The sequence below is a fragment of the Agelaius phoeniceus genome, chromosome 3 (genome assembly GCF_051311805.1).
Source record: "Agelaius phoeniceus isolate bAgePho1 chromosome 3, bAgePho1.hap1, whole genome shotgun sequence".
Classification (NCBI taxonomy): Eukaryota; Metazoa; Chordata; class Aves; order Passeriformes; family Icteridae; genus Agelaius; species Agelaius phoeniceus.
Window position 1 is genome coordinate 42,823,500 of NC_135267.1, and position 26,278 is coordinate 42,849,777.

The window sequence follows — 26,278 nt, forward strand, 5'->3', positions numbered from 1 at the left end:
TATAAAATAATGGGTGTCATATGAAGGCACATGAGTCATCCATCCATTTGCTGTAGCCTGTCATGTCTGGGGAAGTCTTAAAAAGACAACCTCTTGACTGCCCCTTCTGTAATTTCAAATGCAAATTTTAGTAATAGGAATAGCTAAAAATAAACCATTATTTTCTTCCCTCTCTGCTTTGTAGCTTTGATTAGAATATACCAAATTTATGTCTCCTGTAATTCAAGCATTTTTTAATTGTGACAAATATACATGAGGTGCTCATCTCCTTTTCCTTATTATTCTTCCAGACAAACCCTTTGAGAAGAAGATTAAGACATCAGTTCTAGGTAATGGTTTCTAGTCCTCAAAGCTCCTTGAACTTAGCAGATTCTGTTTCTGTAGAGATACACAAAGTGAAGAGTAGGTCCAATAGAAATCCTTGCAGAGGCACAGTTTCATTGAAGTCCCTGTCCAGCATCCTTTGAGTTTCTCTGCCTTTCTCAGACTCCTCTTTTTCTTATACTGCAATAACAGCACACTGAGATTTAGAAAGGTCACTTTTACAGTACTTGTGAAAGCCTAGACTGCTCTACATTGCCCAGCTCCATCTGGGAACCCAGCCATGAATTCCAGTCTCAGGATTTTCAGTCTCTGTATGATGTGTCTGATGTGTTTCTCTGCAGAATCTGTTCTGACAGTCTGTGCAGAATGGAGAGTTTTTTAATAGTTTTCTTTCCAGTTTAGTGAAACTTCTCAGTTACAGTCTAGAAAGGAGATGTGAAAAGAGATGAAAATAACTGCTAAACATATGATGTTGAAGATGAAGATGAAGATCTTCTTTACGTAGCACAATTTTTAAGTGGATGAAGTATCATGTATTTATATGATATAAAATCTCATTCAAAAAACACTATAACATCTATCCAAGGCCAAGTAAGTGTTCCAAAATATGACATATATTCTCTAGAAAGCTCTAGAGATATATTTAATATTTTGCTTGATCAGAAAAATATTGTCAGGGATGGCTAAAACATCTGTATTTAAAAGAACTATTTATTTTTATCCTTTATTAGAGGAGAAGACTAAACAATTACTGCCTTTTTTAAAATGTAGTTGAAAGAATAAAAGGTAGCCTGTAGTGGCATGGCAGAACTAACACAGTCTCACAAGGAATGAGAACTTCAGCTGGTGTACTAAAATGTACAACAACCCAGAGGATCATCCACCATTCCTTGTAGAAGGGACACAATTTCAATACCTGCTCTGCAAGTTACAATGTCTTGCTAGAAGGAAGCTGACCACATCATCAGGAGACCTAAGAGTCACCTGAAGGACATATGTCAGAAAGACATATTTTCCACATTCACTGTAAAAGTTTACAAAGAATTCTTTTTTTTTTTTTCATCCAAAAGTCCATATTGTTGCAATGCAGTGTAGAATTGTGTATATTCATCTGGACTATTTTATGGTAGTGTAGCCATCCTAGTGTAGCTCAACACCCACATGAATTTACCTTGTCTCTCATTATTTATGTCTACTATACTCACTATCACTAGAAGACATTTGCTATAGCAGCAAATACAGATCTCTCACTAACAAGCTAAAATCTTAAATTTTATTATCTGAGGCTTTTTTCACTGCATATTTTTTCCCAATAATTAGATGAGAGCATCCCTTTTTAGAAAATGTCATGTTTTAACCCCACCCAACAACTGAGTACCATGCAGCTGCTGTCTCACACCCTTTCCTCACTGGAATAAGGAGAATTCAAAAAAAGAGGTAAAACTTGTGGGTTGAAAGAAAAACCTTAATAATATTAATAATAATGATGATGATAATAATAATAATAAAAATAATAATAAAGAAAAGGGAAAAGAGAGAGGAATAAAACCCAAGAAAGACTTCTTTGGGCAAACTGTTCCAGTGGCTCACCACCTTCACAGTAAAGAACTTTTTCCTAATTTCTAATCTAAATTTGACATTGAATGTTGCAGTGCTTAAAAAAGCAGGAGATACAAACTCTCACATCAGTCAGATACCTTTAGATTATCAATTTCACCTAATACTTGTTTTTCCTTCTAGTAGTTGTGACAGAGTCTAAGTCACAGCTAGAATTTTAGTTTATCTTCCATATTCATAACCATTTTCATAAGCACCTTCTTCTTCCAAGGTTATCGTTTTTGAGACAATGTTTTTGTCAATTTTTCTCCTTCAGGATTTTTTACTTCATAGTTCATGCTACATCTTATTTATCAAGAAAAAAGACTTTGTAAATACTATAAGTTCAAGACTTTTCAAAGATTATCAATCTATCTTAAGTTGCTTTCCCACCCCACAAACCCCCGCCCTGGTACACTCAGGTCTTTTATACCTCATCTGAGTGAGTATTTCAGAATGAAAAAAAGTAATGTATACTGATAACAGTTATATGCTAATTCATTAAGGTCTGACTTTACCTGAGTGCTAATTAAAGGAAAAATATTTGAAGGATAAAGTAAGGCTTGCAAGCATATCACACACACGGGTTCTTCCCTAATATATTTCCCGTCTATCACACTTATTACTGCAGGGTGGGCTGACAGGTTAATTATGTACTTGCAGGAGAACTGATACAGAAGATATTATGATCTCAAAAGCAAACATTTATAATCATTTTAGCTAAACAGAAGACAGCCTCACCTTGATGAAGGTCTGCATTTAGTGAACATTTTAAGGCAGCAGTCACTGCACTCTCAAGGAAGATACCTGATAAGCTATCCATCAGTAGATACCAAGCCAGCAGTATATAGAATATGCTGCAAGAATGTAACCTTTTCATATGGTAGTACATGGGAAAAAAGGGATTGATTTTGTGATGATACCATAGGATTGGGATTTACAAAATGCCATTTTAATTTCCAGGTTAATTTATTTCCAGCTTACTTGTGTGCAGGCCTTTCACTGACATAGAGGCCCACTGAGTGAGATTATATGTGATGGGTCATACAACATGGGGAGATCATAATGAAAGCATCTGATATGCCTGATTATTTGATTCCTATATATGTGTATATGCCCTACTATCTGGGAGGTACGTTCCCAGATGTATCAGATCCTCCCAGATGGGTATGTGGTTCCAGTGAGAAGGATCCTCATAAAAAGCACACGTGCTTCTACTGTGGTGGAGTACAAATTTTTTTGGCTGTTCCGGGACAGGCGAATGCATCAGTGGTTCTGGCTGTTCATCTACATCTAGAAAATCTTTTGCCAGATCTAGAGAATGCTGTTCATGTGAATACATAGGAATTTTCTGACTTGTGGAAGGGGATAGCTGGACAGAGGCAAGAAGACCTAGTCACACACTGAATAGATGAAGATGTAGCTGCAGTTGTATCATAGAGATCTTTATGTATTTTATTTAAGAAGAAATCCCAAAACTCCATTAAGTCCTGATATTTTGACATTTTTTGAGTTCTCATTTTAGGTCTTTCCCCCTCAATTCATCTGTTTTTCAAATGAGCTGCATTTTTACTCTATTTCTCCCTTAGCTGCCTCCCATAATTAACACCTGATGTCAGTCATTCTGTACTTTGTGATTGTTCATTGCTTACTACAATAAAACCCAGACAGTAATTAAACATTAATGCCTGGATATCCCTCACTTCTTCTTCTGCAAGGTTTAGAATCCAGCATGTGTTTTACCTTTCACTGTACCCCAAAACTTCAAGACATGTTCTATATCAGCTGTTGGGTTTCTATCAGCTTTCCATAAAGGTCCAGTAGGCTGTGCACAAGTATTAGTTCCCTCACATGGATCTGGTTTTAACACAAGAATAAAATATTCATCAACTAAATTATTCAAGGAGTAATTGTTGGTATTTGTTGAATAATGTATTCTGTTCATGGTGTCTGAATACTACAAGAATGAGCTGAATAAATTATATGCCAAAGCAACAAAATCACTGCCTTGCATTTGTTGAATAGCATTTTATCTAAGCTAAATGTGTTTTAGTAAAAACATAGTATAAGAGAACAAAACCTTTTACCTTTTTTTCCTTTCTGACAAAGAGTATGGCTTTAGGTATGTATTGTGATAGTCCTTAACCTGTACAACAGATGTTGAGTACTGACAGGTAGAACAATAATATCTTGTGTGGTGATTTTCAGAGACCATGAAACACAGTATTTCTTCCCTTCAGAAAACATTTATTTTATTGCTACTAGAAAGAAGCCTAGTAATTGGGCCACAGTAATTGTGAAAGTAACTCAAGTTCTGCTTATTCAGTATTAAAGTTTATATGTGCTACACATTCAGCTATTTTATTCCCCTTGCTTACTTGCTGGAATCACGTTCTTCACTACATGAACAAATATTGTACTACTGAAAAAATACACATGCTTCTATTTAAGGGTAGCACTGAACAATTCCACATGGACAGAAAAAACCAGTTTTCAGCAATGAGCTGTTTCATCTAAGAAACCTGGGAACCATGAAGTCTGGTCTGAATAAATAATATCGACATACAACAGGTGCATGTTGAACAGAACTAAGAGATGACAGTCCTTCAATTTGATACTGACTTGAATAATTACAAATATGATCCCAACAGAAAAAGTCTGGCTGTTCAGTTCGAGCTGCTTCCACGTGGGTAGGAGGAATGTTAAAAAGGAACAACTCTATTTGAAAAAGTTTGCACTGCCATTGTGTCCTGACTAATATTCATTGAGGCAACATTTTAACTTCAAATGACTGCTGACACCTCCATTTAGGCAGAGTTTTAGGTAGTTCTAATATACTGGTCTGCTCTCTCTCTTTTGGTTAAACTACAAGAGAACACTGTGCCAATCAAATCTAGTCAATAAAATTGCAAGATACCCACCTTTAACACTTACCTGGAAAGCGGAACAAGAGAGGGTAGTAGGGATTCTATGGGTCCTGCATGCACAATTTACAAATTATTGACACTTAAGAAAAGAGAGTTCTAAACAATCTTTTCATAGTCACACAATAATTCACATTACATTGACTGTATCCTACAAAGATAATCACAGATTATCTTGAAACATGGAGTTGAAATGTGCTCAGTAGGTGCATGTCTGTATGGACGAGTAGTACAAAAATTTGTTCCTTTTGATTATTTCTGAATTCATCAATATAGAAACACCCAATGTCGGTTTGTTTCAGTGTCAGTCAAAGGACCTTGAAAGCTTACTGAAGTCAGAAATCAGTAAAAGTGACCTAATTAAACATAAATTAAGCACATGCTTGCAAAGAGCATTCACTCAAGAAACTTAAGCGCTCACTTAAATATTTTGTTAACTGGGTCCTGGATAAGCAACTGTCACTTTATAGAAAATCATATCCTGATTGGTATATATAACTCTGTCTACTATGGAGGAATTTATCTTCCTTGTAAATATTCTTACCAGCACTGACTCTGTGAAATGTTAGTTTCTTCAGATATCTTTTCCCTGCCCTCACAACATTGCATGAGAACAGCTTACTAATTACAAGGAATTCAATTCCTGTTGGTGACTTCAGCCTTGATTGCTATGAGATTTGGATGCTGTCACGACCCAAGGTAAAGACTTCACCTGGGGAGAGAAGCATGAAAATATTGCATACTATAAAAAGGAGAAGAGATATACTGACAAAAATGAGGCAGACTTGCTTCAGAAAAGATTAGGAGTTTGAGCTTCTCATGGAGTCCAGAAGATTAATTAACTCTTACTTAGCTTTGAGAGAGAAAGAGAAAAGCTGTACTTGGATTAAAGACAGCTACTTCATGCTTCTTGCAGCACAGACAAATTACTGTAAAAGAATACTAATATCTCTATTATTTAGCACATACATATTCTTATGCTACCAGAACTTCACCATCATGTCATTCTTTTGAATGCAATAAATGTAGCCCCTTGTAACATTCTACCAGGTTAGTGTAAAATGGTTTTCCTCACTCATGAAGACCATTTCTCTTTTCTCAGACCATGATGATAAAATTGAGGTTTTTGTTTCATCTTTTTGGCTGCTTAATAAATATAAATGTTAAAATGCTTCTCTTTTAAATTTAAGTTAGCTTTTGATCTTTTTTTTTGTAGAAAAAATTCAGCTGTAAAAGGTTTCTGAAAATGTAGTGAAATTTACCTTTTAACTTGTGAAACAGTTCATTTTCAAATATATTTGAGAGGACAGCACAGTAAAGACTCTTCTGCCCTTGATTTAAATTGTTGAAATCCAACAGACTGGCTTGTATTTTGCAGTTATAAATGAGTAATAAATATGTTCTCAAAAGGAGAATGTGAGTTAGTCATATTGGAAAAGAAAACATAATAAAAACTTATGACTCTGATGAGACTGTGGTGAGTGGAAGGAAGAGCCAAAGGAGAAAGATAACAGTAAATAAAGTGAAATTATGAAAACAATATTTGAAAAAAAAATAGTAATTAAGAAAGAAATTTCTTCTCAGCCACAAACTAATTGGTAGAGATCTACTTGAAAAAGGAAAGCCTATAGAGTTTATCTTCTAATCTGTCTTTTAAAATCACCATATAAAGATATACAGATGCTCCCATAATTTGAAAGCAGTCATTTAACCTTGTATTCCTTCTCTCTACTTTGCAACTGCACTTGGTTCTTTAGAAATCTGCATAATATTTACATAATGAGACTCAGACCCTAATATGCCATACAATTGTTCAGCAAACTTCCCTTGTAAGCAATTATAGACAAAGAGTGAGAGGGAAAAAAAAAAGATAATAGAGAAGTCATTGGTTTCTCCTATGAAAAACCATCTAAATGTCCAAACCTATCTCTTGGCTGTTAGCTTATGCTTTTTCTGCAAGACTTTCTAGTGGCCTAATACAAATGTCTGTTAATTGAGTCTCTAGCTTATTAATTTTTCAAAATAAAATTGTAATTTATATTTGTGAAGATTTCATATGCTGGACTATACCAGCACAAGTACAATGCTAGTTAGCTTCTACAAAAGTATGGCAAACTGACAGAAATTGCAGATATTCACACTGTGTCTTTGTCTGAAGTCTATGGAACCCTACAGAGAAATTCACCTGAAAATCTTACGGATCTTACATACTTGTAGGGAAGAAATTGAAAACTTTTGAACTATTTTTTTCTCTCTGCCTCCTGTTGATCTACATTTTTTCATGGTCATTTCCTGTAACACACTGTATTTGTAAAGGAAGTTCCATGTCATAAGCATAATTTTGTTCTATATTCTCTCCTCATGACCTCACGAAAAGAAGGAAAATGATAGAGGGATCAGTTTTTAAAAGGATTTTGATTTATGACATTTTATCACAGACTTTGTTCTTGGTAAAAAAACCCAAAAAATTGGGTTGAAACATCTGAGCTGCTGTACAGGCAAATTATGCTCCTCTTAAGGTTAATCCCAATATAGTATATGCTCAGTAATCTAAGAATGTTTGGCTAGTCTATATGCTGGTAAAGCTTAAAGGACTGTTTGCTCATTGCCTTCAGTCTTCACCACATGATAAACGCCTTTGTACTCGTTGCTGCCCAGCAAAAACTTTCATAATTGTAAATGTTTCTCCCTAAATACAAGAAGAATACTTCCTTTTTAGTTATGACCACATTTATTTTCTTTAACGCATTCATATGAGAGAAATTCTGTTTGTTGGAACAGTTGTCAAATGTGAAAGTGCCATGAATATTCATACAAGCATGTATTCACACAAACATTGATGTGCTTGCATGACCTTTAAGAAAGCTTTCTGTGGGCTAAGAACTGGAAGAGGGAAAGGAGGAGTGTTTTGGCAGAGAAATAACAAGTATGTCTTTCTCCATAAAGCCTGCAGGAAAATGAGCAGCTGTTGTGGAGGAAGTAAAGGACAAAATGCAAAACAACTATCAGCATGAACATGGATGTTCACCATGTGATACTTCAAAACTGAAGATCAGCATGTTTATTTGTCTGTGTACCTGAACTCAGCCAGGAAAGAGCACTTAAGGTACATTCCCTGTTCTCATGTAATCAAATGAAAGGGAAAAGAGGTTGTAGCTCTGTAGTGGATGGCTATGATCTCTTCAGAAGGGATGGAAAAGGAAGGAGAGGTGGTGGGGTAGCTCTGCATGTCAGAAAGTGCTTTGGTTGCCCAGAGGTTAATGATGGTGACAAGAGGGCTGAGTGTTTTTGGGTAAGAATCAGGGGGAAGGTCAACAGGACAGATACTGGTGAGGAAGCACCTCCAATGATGCATCCAGTTCTGGGCCCCTCATTTCAAGAATATTGAGATGCTGGACCAAGTTCAGAGAACAAAGCTGGTGAAGGGTCTAAAAGACAAATTCTATGAGGAGCAGCTGAGGGAGCTGGGGTTGTTTAGCCCAGAGAACAGAAGGCTGCATATTGCTCTCTGCAACTGCATGTAAGGAGGCTGTAGTGAAGAGGAGGTTGTTTATTTCTTCAGAGTAATAAGCAATAAGACAATAGATCTCAAGTGGCATCAGGGCAACTCTAGATTACATATTAGGGAAAAATTCCTCATTAAAAGGCTTGTCAAGCATTGTAACAGGCTGCCCAAGAAGTGCTTGAGTCACCATCCCTGTAGATATTTAAAAGATGAGTTGATGGCCATGGTTTCGTGGGGGACTTGGCAGTGCTGTGACAGGTGAAGAGATAAAAATCTGTCCCAACTGTATTATTTGATGGCTGCAGTGGATGACTGTAAAAATGCCCATGTATTTCCTGGAAATGTTATTTTATTTTCTCAAGAAAGAGCCTTCAGTGAAGGAAAATGTTCATTTATAACATTCATTCATACAGCTGCATATATTTACATACATTCAATCACTATAAAAATACAGTGTTGAAAGACAACTTGAAGAAAAAAGGAATTGAGTGCACTCTAATGCAATTATTTCGAGTAAATGTATGAAGAAAAATATGAAATTTAAAAACTGATTCCTTTCTCATTCATTCAGGGATGGAATCAGACATTTTGTTAATGCTCTTGCACATATCATTAAAAGGCAAGATTAAAAAAAATAAATCGGAAAACAGAGAATAGGAAAAAAGAGGAAGAGGAAATTAAAAAGAAAGGAAACAGGAAAGGGAAAAAGGAAAAGGAAAAAGAGAAAAATTTACAGTGCTTTCTTTTTTTGTAATGCTGGTTATCATCTAGTTATAATCTCAGTCTCTCCTGTGCTCCTTGGACAACTATGTCTCACAAAAAATGCTAAGATCTCTGCTGTCCTGTAAAAATTCTATCACAGGACACTGGCAGAATGAAATCAGCTCTGGCTTGAACTTCCAGTAAATTTTCCCTAAATGTTGCATTTAAAGTCACAGTTTCAACACATTCATGGACTCTTTAGGTACCTAAATGAAGCTCTAATTTTCAGTGTGGTATAAACATAGCAGAGGCTGCAATCTTTGTTTCAGAAATGGATCATAGCAACAGTAAGTGCATCCTGAAAGCTGTAGAAAAAATGGCCATTAATTGGTCCATAATAAGGCCCAGACATTAAAATCCTGAATTGCTTTCAGAAGGGTGAAAGCATAGCAAACCTTTTATTTATCGTTCTCAGTTACTTTAAAAATTCATTCCCATTTCTGGTTGTTAAGCATTAAGTTCTCATAATTTCTAAAAATCCTGGAGTTAATCAATCACACAAACCAAATGCTGACTGCTTGCCTCAAACAGCTCTTGCAAAATCCTTATTCGACAGGTTCATTTGACATTTGTTTGCAACAAACATGTCAATGAAGACTACCACCTATATGGACAATAGCTTTAAAGGAAAAAGATAACACTGAGGGTAATGACTGATTTGTAGGCTATTTTTTCTGTCATAGAGAACAAAGTAATATCTACATATTGTCAGTCATGTTGATTGAGGGTTAATTTGCCCGCAATTCTTCAACAGATGACAGGAAACATGAAAGGCATGTCGGTAAAACCTCAGCATATCATATGCACAAGTCTCCATTATATATTCATGTGAACACAATTTACCTCTGACCTCAAAGGGATGTGGAAAGCAAAGCATCTTTCATTTGCAATATATCATATCTCCAAGCTGTGTGGTGCAGGTGACACGCTGGAGGGAAGGGATTGCCATCCACAGGGATCTGGAAAGACTTGATGGGTGTGACAGTGCAAGCCCCACAAAGTTCAACAAGGCCAAGTGCATGGCTGAGGCAATCCTAAGCACAAGTACAGGCTGGGTGGAAAATGGATGGAGAGCAGCCCTTGAGGAAAAGGACTTGAGGATTTTGGTTGACAAGAAGCTCAGCATGACCTGACAATGTGTATCTGTAGCCCTGAAAGCCAACTGTGTCCTGAGCTGCATCAAAAGCAGTGGGGCTGGAGTAGGTGAGCTTTATGGTACCTTTCAAACCAAATCATTCTATGAATCTGTGAGCTCTGTGCTTTAGCACTGAAAACACAAGGGTTCAACACCAGGTGTGGCCTTTCCAAACTTTCTGGCTATCACATGGATGTGGCTGTGGGGCTCTGAGTGTACCAGCAGCTCTGCAATCTCTTCCTCTGCTCTTGGGGGTTTGACTGCTGGAATTCAGGGCAGGTTCTGACAGGGTGGAGCTGTGTAACCTTCCGCAAGCACAGAGTTTTTGTTCCTAATCTGAACCATTCTCTGAAAGACTCTCTCACTCTCCAGGGACTACAGGGAGCAATTAGGATGCAGATAATCTGCTGTGCTGTAACAATTTCTTAAAACAAGGGGCATGAAATTAAAAGTCAGAGAATTGCTCCTTGGAAATGTTTCCTCTTTAACACACAGGAAGCTTATTGACAGTAACTTTAGAGAGCAGCTTCTTTATTTTTAAAAACTGTAGGGGAAGAAAAGAAGACAGGTGCCCAAAAATTCCTAGTGATTGTCTTAGTAAACCTTGGACGATATATTAGTATTTTAAGGAAACACTGTGTTCAGCAATAAAACCAGAAATTTTGTTTTTTGAAAAATGAATATCATTATTCATCCAATATTACTCCATGGTTTAATTTGTTTGTGTTTTAAGTTCAAATGCAAATTATTATGTCTTCTGAACACCAAATCAAAGTTTTTCATACATCCACCAAAACTTTAATGAATTTAGAAAAGGCATAAGATAAAGTATATAATTTTTTATTTATCAAAGCTTTTATGTGGTTGTCAACCACTTATTCTTAATAGAAAACATACGTAGGGATTTAATTTCCATTAGATGAATTTTCAGTACTTAGGCCTTTCATTGAAATGTGTATTATTTGTCTATCATCTGGCCTGAATACAATGCTGAACACCTTACTCAAATGAACAGATTCATACTTAATAGCAAGGTTTTTCCTGGTTTAGTGTAAGCAGAATGCTTCCAGTCATGTTTCCTCTGCCACATAGACCATTGTAGGTTTTAAACCCTACCTGCTGTGAAAACTGTTTATGCTACATTTCCTATAAATTCCACCCATCCAAACATCAGCGATTTTAAACACATCATATTAATAAGCATAAAAGAAGATGGATGATAGGTCATGAATTAATAACATTGCAGAGAAAAAAAATGTTCTTTTGCAACCAGTGAACATAAAATATCTCTTAGCAGTATAAATATAACATTGTGTCCCAGGCTAAAATGAAGGAAAAAAGAAATCACATTTAATAATTAGTATTTGCTTAAAATTAATCCTTAATACCACATAGTATATAAAGCATTGTGGATGTACATTCACTTCTAGGCTCGGTGTAAACCATGGTATTTCAGATGTCAGTACATTGAAAACACTAGAAATTCTGCTTAAGTTCAAAGCAAATATTGAATATGTAATTGTAAAAGCTTTGTAAAGTTTCCTCATTCCCATGATAATTGCATCTGCTTCAACAGACTATGGGAGGTAGAAAACCTCCAAAATTAATGCTAATCACAAAAAATTACAGTTTGAAATAAATATCAGATTTTTTCAATGCAACAGGGGTTATGTACATGGGAATCCTTCTGACTGCCACCTAAGATTCCATGGAACTTGAAGGAACTCCTTGGAGATTATCTTTGTCTCATAGCTAAGAGAAATCCTACACAGTCATGAAGCAATAGATAAGAACTCCTTGCAAATGAAAGTAGGGCCTTCAGCACGTTTTGACAACATTTATGTTGCTTCAGAATTTAATGAAATATTCAGATTGTCAAGAAGAAAATTATATATTTAGTGAAAACAGAAAAAAAAGTGGAAAGGGATGTTAATCCTAACGTACTTAGTGAAGAAGAATTAATGCTTGGATTCCTTATGTAATCTAAATAGCTAACTATTATAGTGTGTGAAAAAAAAAAGTCATCAGATGTATGTCTTTTGAATTAGATTCTGTTTAACTCTATGTACATATGAATTAATCCAATATCCACATTTTAAAAGAATTAGTATAAAAAATGTGAGATATAAGAGGAAAAACTATTCTGAAGGTGTGATATGGACTTCTGATACTTCCAGAAAAATTCAGAATTCAGAGAAGGAGATTTCTGCTTGAATGCTAGAAATAGATTCAGGTTAAATGTCTGCATTGATACTTAACTTTTAATGGAGACCTGACATAGAGACAGCTCCAAATGTATTACTGAGCTAAAACAAATGCAGTTGAGATGCATGCAGAATTCTTCTAAGTGTGGAATGAGACACACAATGAGATGAGACCCGTTTTTCTACAAATGCTGATGTCAATTATGGTTACCAATGCATGTCAACAGGGAAGACGTGAAACTGCCAGAAGTGAAATCTTGACACAGACTTTGTAATACTCGGTTGTTGTGCTTGAAATTATTCCTGAATAGAAAATTATGGATAAGCTATTATAGAACTTAGGTTGTGTACATGGACATGTCAGGAGTAAATTGACTCCAATTTTGACCAACAGAAAGCTAATGGGATAGCAATTTCTGTGAGCCATATGGGCACATGAATATCTTCTAATTTTGTTCTATGAATATTATCTGTTCATTTGTATGGGCACATTGTGTTATAATTATTAGTGGTGCTTCTGGATGAAATAAACAAAATATGATTATTGGAAGGTGAAAGGAGAAAAAAATACAGTGGCACTCTCTCTGCAATGTAAATTATGGCAATGAATCAGAAAGGACTGTGGCACACACATTTTTTAAAATTCATTATCTCTGAAGAATTGCAAATTGGGACTCAGGTGTTTTGGTGTGAATTCAGGTGGAAGATTTTCAAGAAGGAGTTAAAACTGGATTCCATTTCAGGAAAACATATCAGCTCATTTGTTATAGCCAGTTTAACAAAGAAAACCCCATTTTTGTGCACTTTTCTGCAGGCCTCACAGCTGGCTTAGAAACCGTTAGCCACAAACCCATATGATTTGACATTTTCCCTGTGGAATGGACCATCATGAGCTATAATGGCTGACAACAACACTGAAAAAAAATTCTGCTATGAAACCTTAAAAGTCATCAGATGCAATATTAAAGATATCAGCTATATGGGGTGGAAGATTCTGGGGAAGGCAGTCACTGAGTGTCTAAGGTACTGCACAGGGTGACACAAACCAACATGAGTGCAAGCATCATGTAAAGAAACAGGAAAGTAAATGGAAAGATACAAAAATATTTATGCACTTGTTTAAATCTCGCTGGCTTCAGTAGTAAATGATTAAAACCTTCCTAATGAGATGATATTACTAATATATTTAAATTTTAGGTCATACTTATAGGCTTTGCAGATTCCAGAGAAGCCTTGGGAAGTTCTCCAAGCCAAGATGTTTGTCCTATTCAAAACGGTGCTATTCAGACTCCCAGTTAAAGACAATCTGGGTCTTGTACAGGTAAGCTGAGATAATGCATTAGGATTGAATTTGTAATAACACCTCCATCTTCAAGGAAGTTTCAAAATATATTTAAAAAATTTAATTGCACTTAAACTTCATTTTAAAAGAAGTTTTGAAGAGTTACAAAAGTTCTGTGGGGAAAAAAAAAACGCCCTCTACTTAGCAACCTCTTGTATGCCTAAATAATTTAAACTACTTATAAATGAGAATGTCTTCTGTGTATACTTCAATTACTGCTTTTAGTATATTTTCTCTCTTTTTTGTGCAGCATGCAGCATGTACTCAATATGTCTCCAGTGCCTATTATCACTGTTCTTGTATAATAAACTTCTTATCTGTGAGAATATGACCTTGACACTGCAAAAAAAATCTTTTAAAGAATAGCTCAATTAAAATCTAATACCTCTGTTTAGGATTTGATTTCATTACTATTCATAAGACCATGCAACACTATTTGAGTCATGAGTTCTCATGCAACTCGAATACTCATTTCAAAAGAGTCATTACAAAAATAATTTTTATTCTTCGCTCTGCCCTATTGATTTTCAGTCACCATGGAGCTTTCTTTGTTGACTTTGCAAAGGTCTCTGTTGAAAGTTCATGCTATTGTTGTGATAATAATTGTTGATCAGGGTCCATTTGGGGCAGGCAAATTTAAACACAAGATAGGTAGAAGTGGGTAGTAGTAAAGATGCATGCAAATCACAGAATTACAGGGACTGTAAACATTTTTTAGTTCCAGCCCCCCTGCCATGGGACACCTTTGAGCATCCTTCCACTATCCCTGGATGCTCAAAGCCCCATCCAACATGCCCTTGAACATCTCAGGGATCCACAGGCATCGCAGATTCTTTGGGCAACTTGTTCTAGTGCCTCACCACACTGACAATGAAATTTTTTTCATATTTCATGTAAATATCTCCTCTTCTAGACTAAAACCATTCCCCATGTCCTATCACTGTCTGCTCATGTAAAAAGTCACTCTCCCTCCTTTTTTTAAGCCCCCTGTAGGTAGTGAGGTAGGTCCCAGTGAGGTGTCCCTGGAGACTTCTTTCCCCAAAGTAGCAGTAAATGGGCTGGAACTGCAGCATAATCTACACAAATGTCACTCTGGGGTGTGAAGTTGCACCCCAAAGATGAACTTTGGATGTGTCACTTAACCTGAACGTTTGTTTACCCATCTTTAATGGAGGATAATAATTGTCTACACTGTAGGGAATTATGGTTCTCAATCAATTAATTTTGCAAACTGTTCTAAGAGGGGTAGACAAACAGCCTTACACACATGAAGTGGAAAATAGCATTTAAATGAGCCTCAAGCTTGTCCTCAGCATTATTGGATTTGAATTGGCATGGACATTTGTACTTCTGAAACATTTTTTTCTTGGATATAAATTTCTCTTTTCTTGATCAGTGAACATATTTCCTCTCTTCTCTCTTTATTATTTCAAATCAGTAAGTTTTTTAAAAAAACAGGAATATCAGTTAGCAAAACAAGGTCAAAGGCTGGAATTTACTAGAAACGTCAAGTATCTTTAACAAAAATAAAAAAAGGGGGAATAAAATCGTCTGAAAATTTCAGGCCATAATCAGGGAGCAAAAGAGAGAAGGAATACTCACAGATTTAGGTATATATCAACATCACAAAAGTTATTTTGCATTGACTGATCATCTATTCTGAATGTGAAAAAGCAAATTAACACCACAAAAGTCCTACAAATCAGAAGGTGATTCAGATAAAATAAAGGCAAAATGCAAGCTGTCAAAAATCAAGCTTAGTCCACCCTGAGGTCAGAATGTGAACATGATTAACAAAGATTTTTGAAATATGCAGAAAAGAAAGAAGAAATGTAAAAAATTATATATGATCTAAACCTTAAACAAATACCTTGTTTTTCACTGAAAAAGAAGATATGAAACAAAGAAGGTAAGCAGAGGTTGCACAATTGAGAAAAATATGTAAAAACAAAATTATAATCTGAATTACTATACCCAAGCTAAACTAAATCTCATGCTTGAATTGTAAAATAGATAAACACCATTGCAGAATTCTGAAATAAGTGGTATACTGGATAAATTGTAAAATTTGTACCAATATTCCTTATGCTGAGTATACAAACACTTGATTTGAGAACTACATATATGATAAATATTTATGAAGGGCAGTAATTCAGGCTGGTGAATAAGGTGCTGACCTTGGTCACTTGGAAAACTAGCAAGTTCTGTAGAAAAAATAATTAGAAAAATTGAGATATGTAAAAAGGGGAAAAATGTAATGCAGAGGAACTGACAGTCTGACATGACAATTTTTGCTTGTAAAAAATAATTGGTTTTCTAGACAAAGAAATTTAAAAATGTCCCATATATTTTCAGCAAAGCATAGGAAATTGGTGCTGTACAATAGACAACTTGCTAAACTGGGTTAAAGTGCTAGAAATTTAGTGGTGAAACAGAAACAGATTAAAGGGGAAATTCAGAAATAAAAGAGGTGATTTTTTTTGTTTTTCTCAAATAAGTTTTGGTATTAAACTTAGCAGTTATCTGCTTTAATGACGTTGCCGTAAAAACGTGCAGTTTAACTGAGCATATGGCATTATTACAGGTAGTGCAAAACATGAGCAGAAACAACACTGCATGCAGAGATCCAAAATACTGAAATAAGGTCTCTGCTAGGACAATTAATAATATAAAAAAAATGAGAAATTTAGTTGCTACTAATGAGAATTAGCATCATGAACAACATTTGTTGGGTGAAGACAATGCTTTTAGTTGATGGCTTGTTTGCATAATCAGTTTGAAATCTTATATTGTATCAGTCAAAGGATATTTAGTACGATAGGCAAGTGTTCAAGCAGAGCACAGCCAAGACTTTTTCTTTGCCGGATTGTGTACAACTCATTATCAAGAAATAAGAACTCAGTGACAGAAATGTGAAGAAAAGTTTGAGGAATGATCAGAGCAGAAAAAGTAAAACTGAATAGAATGTCTTGTTTATTTAATCAGACACCAAGGCCATAAGATTTTTGAGGGTGAAGATGAGAGATGCTTGACAGTGACCCAAGCAGCCCAGACTCGTCCTTTATTGCTTTGCACTGTCCATATGTAATTGGGGTCTGTACAGCTCTTTCTGACACAACATAAACCAGTTTTCAACTCTGCCTTCAGCTTTGGATTGGTTGGGTCACTTTCTTCTTACTAGTGAGAAGTTCCAGAAAAAGTCTAGTAACCAGGCTGCCCAGCAGAACTCGAATTAACAGGATGACAGCACAGTTTGGACATCTTTTTTGTAATTTTATTCTTCAGGGCATGAAAAAAATTGTCTGTTCACTACATTATTTAGGAACTTGGGTATGTGATGATCTCTGCAAGGCTTTTAGGTTGCATAGGACATGATGAAAAAAGTTGCCCAAATTCTACATTTACAGAAATTATAACATTGTTATTATTAAATACAAAATTGACATGAAGCACTAAATGTCTGCAATTTTGTTTTCTAAATTTGAAAGGCTGTAGCACTGAAATATTCTTCCTAGCTGGTCCTTAGAGATTAGCTAGAATTAATGTTGCCATGATTTTCATCTGATTGATAGTTTGACAGTACCCATTTCTGACATTTCACTGGTGTTATTTCATTTTGGGTTCAGTGGCACTTGCACAAAGTGAAGAGTTTAAAATTATTTCTGATGTCTCAGCAAAAGGAAGGGTCAGTAAGCTGCTGGGAAGGAAATGTACAAGTCAAATGTGCTGCAATATACATTGAAATCATCTGGAAACAAATGGAAAGAATACACTAACATACACTTTTAGCTGATGACAACAGTTTCAGTAGTGGAAAAAATAACCTAATTTTTTGAAGTAAACAGCTGAAAAGTTTCTGCCTAAAGAGCATTCAATGCAGCTTGTCTAAAAAAAAAAATAAAAGTCTATCCTAAGCAATCAGCTTTTATGCCTCTACAGAAAAAAGTCCTTTTTGAATGATAACTGAGTAGTATCACTGCATTAAGTGAGGGAGCAACACTGGACTACTTGCTTAATTATTTCAGATGGGTCAGTGATTGGAGATTTGTTTAGAATCATGGGCAGACCTGACAAACTGCAGCTTAGTATCCAATGACTTAGTGAGAAGGTTGTTACAACCTGGTGGAATCTTGGTCCTTAAGAAAAATATTGCTGCCAATTTAGATGAGATAAGGGAGGAAATAAAAAAAAGACTGTGAGAAAGTAGGAATTTTACAAAAGAGTTCTGTGTTTTCTGGATGCCCTCTCCTAGTAACTACGAAATTCCATAGAAAAATGATTCCTAACGTATGCATAACACTTGCAGAGTTTTATTAATGATATTTTTGCCATACTAGAGTCATAATACTGTATCATATTTATGGATTTTAACTTCATATTCATATTCTTCATTAATTTTTACACAGTCTTGGGTTACTTAATCTAAATCTCTATTTACATATGAGAGAACTACCATAATTTTATTTCTCTCAAATCACAGAGGATTTTTTCCAATATGATGGGAGATAGCCTGGAATGAAAATGCTGGTAGTACAAAAAGCACCTGTAGAATAGTTTTAAATAAAATTCAGAATGCTTTAAATCCTCCAGTACTTAGTGCTCTAAGTATACACTCTAAAGATAGAGCTGACGTGTCTGTTTCTGATAAAAATACTAAGCAGGATGAGCTCCCCCATTTTTCAATACAAATTTTATATTTGGATGTATTTTTGTTTTGTTTCTTCAAACAATGATGAGGAAAAAAACCTGTCTACTTTCAAAATCCTCAAAGCATTTTCCCGTTTATCTTTTTTTTTAAAGCTAACATATTAAAAATCATCACAGAGTTTGTGTGTATGTAAGTGTCTGCCTGTCTGTCCCTCCAATTCCTTTATGAAGTTTAATCCTGTTGATTGAGCTCTACAGGGAAAGTAAACATTTCAGACCTATGATGTTCCTCCAAATTTAATTAAATATAGCATCTAGGTAGAGCAGAGAAATCTCTCACATGCTGCCACTCAGAAAAATGCTTCAGGATGCTGTTATTCCTTCTCAGACAGTAGGCAATCTTCTCAGAATACAGTCCCCTGAATGCCTGCAATGGTGAAAAACCTTCATTCAAAGACCATACATTCTTAAACAAAAAAATTAATAATATATGATATTCAAAACTATAGTAATTTTTCCTTAATTTTCACATTCCTGGTTTTGCAAGTTTCTTTTTGTATTTTGTTATTTCAGTGTAACCTAATAAAGGAGGAATCCCAACATCTGTGCCAATTTTTCTGATTTATATTTTTTATTGAAGAATTCAGGTGGAACTCAATCTGTGTTTCAAGATGTTAAGCAAGGCAAATGCTTTCAAGTTCCTCACTTTTTGCTATGCAAGTCTCCTATTTCTATCATTCAGTGCCATCAGCAGGCTACACTAGGGGGACTGGTTATATCAGCCTGAAGCCAGTCTGCAACCATGTTGATCAGTGCTGAGGCTAGAAAGCAGTTTGCCAGCCCTCAACAAAGATGAGGCAGCTCATTTTACTTTGGTTTACTAAAAAACACCTATAAGGTAGACAAAAAATTTATTTTTTTTTTTTAAGAAACAGAGAAAGCTGGCTGTGAACAATTTCAGACCAAGATATATTTTTGAACACAGTGTGTAAAAGTTTGGTCTTTTAATAAATAATTAATTAAATAAATAAATAAATAAAATGAAAGGATAGAAGGAACTGTCATTCCATCAACAGCACAGAAATGCACAAAATTAAACACTTACTTCTATATGCCAGACTTTTCATGTGTAAATGGAAATAGAATCTACCTGGGGCTGATGTTATAGTCATTAGTATGAAAATAGGAGTCCCTGTAACAGAGCAGTGGTTGAAACCTGGTTTGGTGTTGCCAGAAGTCACCATGTGACAGCAGCCCCCTGCCCAAACCGTGCTGAACATCCTCCCTCCACTGTGACTCCAGGGAAAAAAGTACCCCCAATGAGGAACAGGCAGGGCTGGGAGGCAGGGACCCCAGAGTGGTGTCTGTGATCTCACAGGGGATCTCCCTGCATGGGCATCAGGGTTTGCATGGAGCAGCACAGGCACACACCCAGCTGGAGCACCCCCATCTCCCATGAGAGGGAGATGCAAGTAGTGATTGCAGTCCCCAAAAGAGAGGGATGGTGGGCACAGCGTGGCCTACGAGGTGTCTGGGTGAGTGAACTGTCTGCATAACTGTGTCAATAAATGTGTGTGTGTGTGATTATACACTTCTGAATTGGTCATAAAAGGATGTTTAAAAAATAGTCTCCGTATATTAACATTTTGTAGGTGTGCAGTATATCCTAACCAGGACAATGGTTTATGTGTTGATTTGCTGATATTGATCCTGAATGTATAGTTTACTGATTGCCAGTTAATTACATGCCATTAGTAATTCAATTAACTGCTTCAATCCTGATCTGATTTAGACAATATGAATTTCTCCCTACAACACAGGGAAGCTAGACTTGATTAGTTTAGCTTGGTGTGCAAAAATGTATATAAATGATCCTGACTGAAATACACATTCATTCTACTTTTTATTTGAATGGAAATGTACATTGCCAGAGTCATAATTTCTTCCTAATTATATCATTACTTTGCTATGCAATATAAATAAAACAATCCTTGAAGCCAGAAGTAATTTTTAAAATATAATTAATTGACCTAGTACCTAAGGTTGAATCAAGTAATTATTTTATTGACTATAAATCCAATATGTGCTGTAATGGCCCTTAGCTATTCATGGCTAAGATCTCATAATCTTACACTCTAATGAAGAATCAATGCCATTGCTTTTAAAATCTATTTCCTTCTTTTCAGAGAGGACAAACAGTGAATGAATTTTTAGGACCTGCACTTTCCACTTAAAGTTTGGAAAAAAGAAAAGCATTTATAAGTGGTCAACACTTTCCAGCTCTACAGAAAAGCCCTGCATAAGTTTTTATGCAATATTTGTATCAGCAAGCCTTACACACACTCATTTAACTGCATAATTTTATGCAATCATCCTTCTACAAGCCCAGCAGAGAGACAGATGTATCCAGAAGACCTGGAATGCTCCCTTGTATGATCTGGAGTTGTATGATCTGGACACTGAGTCCTGAGAGAGCAGGTGAAGTCTGTCTAGCCACCCTCATGGCTGTCTGTAAAAGTATCCAAAATTTTGGAACACAGCAGCAAACTTTGAGGAACACTTCTTGTTACTGAGCCAATGGGCAATCTTGCACTGGACAGGGTAATAGGCACAATTTCTTCTGTTAAAGGGAATGGAGGAAAAGAAGTAGCAAAAAGTTAACATGTCTGTGTTATCAGTGAAAGCAAGTAAAGTGATGGTATGGGATACAGCACGTGGAATGATGTTAGGATACATGTGGAAAAGATGCTGACATACTCAGAAGATTCAGTCCTTGGAGTAGAATGTATGGAGAACATCTCCACCTTGGTTTTATCCCTGACAGGTTCTTTCTTCATTTGTAGATCAGCTGCTGAGAAAATTTGTATTTTTGAAAGGGTTTTGAATTTCAGGAATATACATTTTCCTTCTCTGAAAATTAGCACGGCCCCCAGGAGTAGGGTAAGAGACAGAAGCAGTAATGCTTATCTCCACTTTTGCAAGGATTTGTTTACCTTCCAAACTGTCAGAAAATACCACCTGCTTTTTTACTGCTAGTTCTCCTTCATGTGGATAAGAAACTGTATTATAATTGGAAAAGCATACAGAGCTGCTGATGCTGGGACATAATGGCATAGGAACTTAAATTTGGCATTAAGGGATCTACTCAGGGAGAAATCAAAAAGCTGGTATGCAAGATCAGCTGCAGTTCAACTGGAAAATTCCTTAAGCCAGGTTCAGAACCAGTGGTTCTTGGGAAAATGGTGCATTTAACAACATCTGGTAGGATAACAAATTAATAAGTGTTATGGATGGAGTGATGCTCTTTATAATGTTTCTTGATATAAACCAGCAATTTTAAAGTTTAATAGTAGATGCAACAGTGGTTTGGCAAAATTCAATGACAAGGTACACTTGATTATTTCGTAATTAGAAAATAAAGTCAGACAAAATTGTCAGGGAGAAGCTTCCATTGAGTCATGAGGATAAGAAAGAGCCCCCTTGTGTTCAAACTCCTTCTTGAAAAGAGAGCTTAGGTCCAAATGGATCCATGGTACATGCTCTAAAATTTCTGGATTCCTGAGAGGGATTGCCACACTCCAGGTGTGAAGAACACCTGGATTTCTCCCTTCTCCCTGGCCCTAATTCTTCCATACACTTATGCGGGATTGATGTCTTCTCTGCAGGAAGATTAGGACGTGCATGTGTCTGAATTATGAACTCCTGAAGACTGGCTACTCATGTTGAGTTAAACAAACTAGCAGCAAGCTTGTGGGTGAAATGAAGTTGTTATTGATACTGATCATTTTTTCATCACAGAGAAACCTATTGATTTCCAGAAAATTTTATGTTCAAAAAGCTGTACAAGCTGGGATCTATTTATTACAGGTGCACTCTGGAATACTTATAAGTTGAAAACATTTCATCTAGAGCTCTGTCTGAAGGACATTGAGAGCCTATAAATTGTTGTGCATCTCCTGCATAGGAACATTTCTTCACCTACATATTTTGTCACCATTGCCATTGAAAAGATAAGAGATTGAAGTTTCTGGAAACACTTGATGGATTTAGTCATAATCATAGTAATAATGTGATATTAAAATGATTACAGACTCTCTTATTTACAGTGTCTGACTGGCACCCCCCAGCCTTGTCAAAAGTCCCTTCCTTCCCTGTGAAATCATTTATGATGATTCCCTTCCCTCTGAACCTCAAATACATCTGGTACATGTCAGATACAAAGCAGAAGCAACATGTAGACTCAATGGGACTCACTGAGTTACTGGTGTTACTGGGAGTGCATGTGGAAGGTAAATACTGACAAATAGCTATAGAAAAGGTAGGTACATCTCAGCCTGAATCTATTGTCTCACCCACAACAGTGGTAAGACACTCATCAGGGAGAGTTCCCAGTAGCTTCTCACTTTCTCTCCCAGAGGGTGGCTATTTCAGATTGCTTAGAAATACTAAGTTGAGAATGTTATTCATTGCGAAAAACTAGTATGACTGAAATAGAAACAATATGATGTCTTTGCCTGAAAGTGTAGAAAAGTCCAAGTGGAAAGTGTCAGAAATGGCCAATACCAATAATTCTTCAAGCAATATTCAACAAGCCTTCAAGCAATATCTTTAAACAAAAAAAACCCCAACCAACCAACCAAACAAACAAACAAAAAAAAATTATCACTTTTTCAGCTCCTCCCATCCACAAAAAACCCTAAACTCCAGAACGGAAAAATTTGACTAGTGAGATACCAATATACAACACAATAATTCTTCATTTAGTATAATGATTACTGTTCAAGAAATAGAATTTCAAATCCTTAAACATATTTTTAATGAACAATTTCTGTCTCATTCTTGCAATTAAATGCTCAATTATTTTTAGTGTGCTAAAATATATATGAGACACTTCTATTCCTTGCTTATGTTCAATATATATCAGTTTTATTATGCATAACTATACTAGCCATGGTGGTATATTTTACTTTATTACTTTATTTGTAGATATTTTTCTTCTTTACACCTCATTTCTGGCTTTTGTTTTTTTTTTTTGGGGGGGGATTTTGTTTTTTTGTTGGGTTTTTTTGGGGTTTTTTTTTTGTTTGTTTGGTTTTTTTGTTTGTTCATGGGGTGTTTTTTTTGTTTGTTTGTTTGTTGGTTTTTTTGTTTGTTCGTGGGGTTTTTTTGTTTTTTTGGTTTTTTTTATTCCCCCAGAATAATGGAAAGAAAGAAGTTGTACATAGGGATTACCCTGTGAAGGAATCAGAAGTGGATGCAAGCTGATCCCAGTGCATTTCATTAGAGAGTCCTTTTAACAATTTCTTTATATTTCAGGCTGAAGTTAAGAAGCCTGGGTACCTTTTTCTACCAGTATGTTTGCAACATAAACCAGAATTGCTCTTTACCTCTGAAGCATGAGTTAAGAGGAGGAAAAAACTCCATATATCTTTTGTAACATTGCAAGACATCTGATGATTGCATCCAGATGTTATGTCACAGATACCTCTACATGAAACCCTCTGGTACAACGTGACACAGCAGTGCAGTCTGTCTGGTCTAGAGGATGAAGAAAACAAATTGGCATTATCTATCAATGGGAAAAGTTGAATCCAGGGAAACAAGTTATGTATAACCATTACAAGTATAAAAATCCTGATAAGATTTCCTTGTATAGATAATATAAAAAGCCTAAATAAGACGTCATCATTAAGTCTGTTACTACTCTGACACATCTCTACCCGTACAGCAAATCCGATATGTCTTCACAGATGGATAGGATAATGTATGCACAATTGAGTTTGCAGTCTGGATTCAGTAATTTTCTTAATTAACTCTTCTAACAGAGTACTCTTGCATTTAGGCAGCTTAGAGAAATGTATGTGTGGACAAGCCAGAAGTTGATTTTTTCTGGTCATGAAGTGCTCATGAACAGGAGCCATGTGGAGTTACTTCTGTTGGAAACCTAGCTTGTAGCCCTAGGCATAAGATAATTCTTTCTCTCACTATTTGAAGGGGAAAAATAATTTTAATCTATTCAGAATGCCTTAACAGGTAGGATGTGTTAATATCAACAAGATTCTTCTATTTTGCAGTGGAAATGAAGCTAGGCACCATTGATGACCACTTTGTAGAAATTGCTGAGGCACTCTAAACTGGGAGGTAGTTTTAAGGCTTTTCTATTAAGGAAATAATGCTGTAAGTAATTGCTTTAATTTTAAATCAAGAAACAAGCTTCTGACTGTTACATGTGTGAAAGGAAATGAAATTGCTGTTTTATTCGAAGAATTAACAGCATTAAAAGAAAGAGCTTATGCTTTTTAAATGAATTCAGAAAACAGCAACTTTTGAAAAGATTGAAGGTCTGCTAAACTGGATACAGTATTTGTCTGTAAATTGGATGTAGTATTTCTTTCCCCCATCTCCTATTTTGCTAGTGAAAGCAGGTAAATGGATATGATACTTTATGTAAGCCAGCAATTTCAGACTTCAAAGTTTAAAGTTGGAGATGTAAATCTGAATTTAAGCACCTGAACAGAATCAGAAACTCAAAGGTTAGCACCCTTGAAAAAAGCAGTCTGCTCCTATTAGGTGGCTAAAAACAGATTTAGAAAGCTATATTTAACAAGGAAAAATGTAGCAAATGTTCTACCAAGGGCAACAGGAAAACAAGAATCCTCTGTAAGTGCAATATGTTAACAAGGAAGAAGGAGATCAAGCAAAGAGTTGATCTGGTGCTTACCAAGGAGAGATAGCTATTGACAGGTGATACAAAGAAAAGTCAAAGCATTTACTGCATTTTCTGCTTCAGCCTTCACTGACAATAACAGTGTTCATCAGGCAGCTCATTACATCACCATGAACAACAACGAGGGGTAAAATCTCAGGCCAGAAGAGCAGTGACATGAGCCAATTAGAGAGCAGGTAGATAAGTTTGAACTGTCTGAGCTTGATGAAAATCACTTTATGGTACTGACTCAAACAGTCTCAGGGTCAGCAACTCTGTGAACTCATATGGACTAGTGTGGCCTCAGAAGCCTGGAAAAGGAAAATGTCTTGTCTGTTTTTAATGGGTGTAAGGAGTAACCTAGCAGCTGACCTTCAGTTCTTGTGAAAATACGGAATAAATAATTGAACTACATATATACAGCTAGTACATGTTTATAAGGAGATGAAGAACAGCCAAGAACAAATCATGTCATAGTTTTTCAGCTTCCTTCTGTGAGAAGTTAAGTGCTTTCCTGAAAAAAGAAGAGAAAAGGAACAGAGATCATTTGGCTAAACTTCAGCAGGTCTCTCTTAAACAAGATAAAGAAATATGGCACAGCTGGAAGGGAAGGATATCATACTGGGGAAAGTAGCTATTAGATTCACTGCCAAGTTGGAAGGATGCTGTAAGTGGAATTTCACAAGGTCTGTCTTCAGTCTGCCACCACTCGATATTTCCCTTAATTATTTCAAAAGCATGAAGTGTATACTTATTTAATTACTAATCAGCACCAAGCCAGGAGGGGCTGCACTAAGATTTGAGGGAAGGACTAGAATACAAAATGATCTTTACAAATCAGCAAAGAAAAGACGAAGAAAACCCAAAAATTCAAGACAGTTCTAAAGGGAGGGAAACAAAATATCTCTACAAAGAAATCACACGCCCAGTGACAGTTTGGTGAGCATCATACAAGTACAAAATGTCCAAGGTCAGCTGGGAAATCAAGTGAACAGATCAGGATGGGCAGGGGACAGGACAGGACACACACCCACCCTCGCCATGCCCAGCAAGCACTGGCCTTGACACTTACACAGTGCTGGGCCAAGGCTTGGAGACTTGATGGGGTTGCTCAGAGAAATTCAGACCTACTG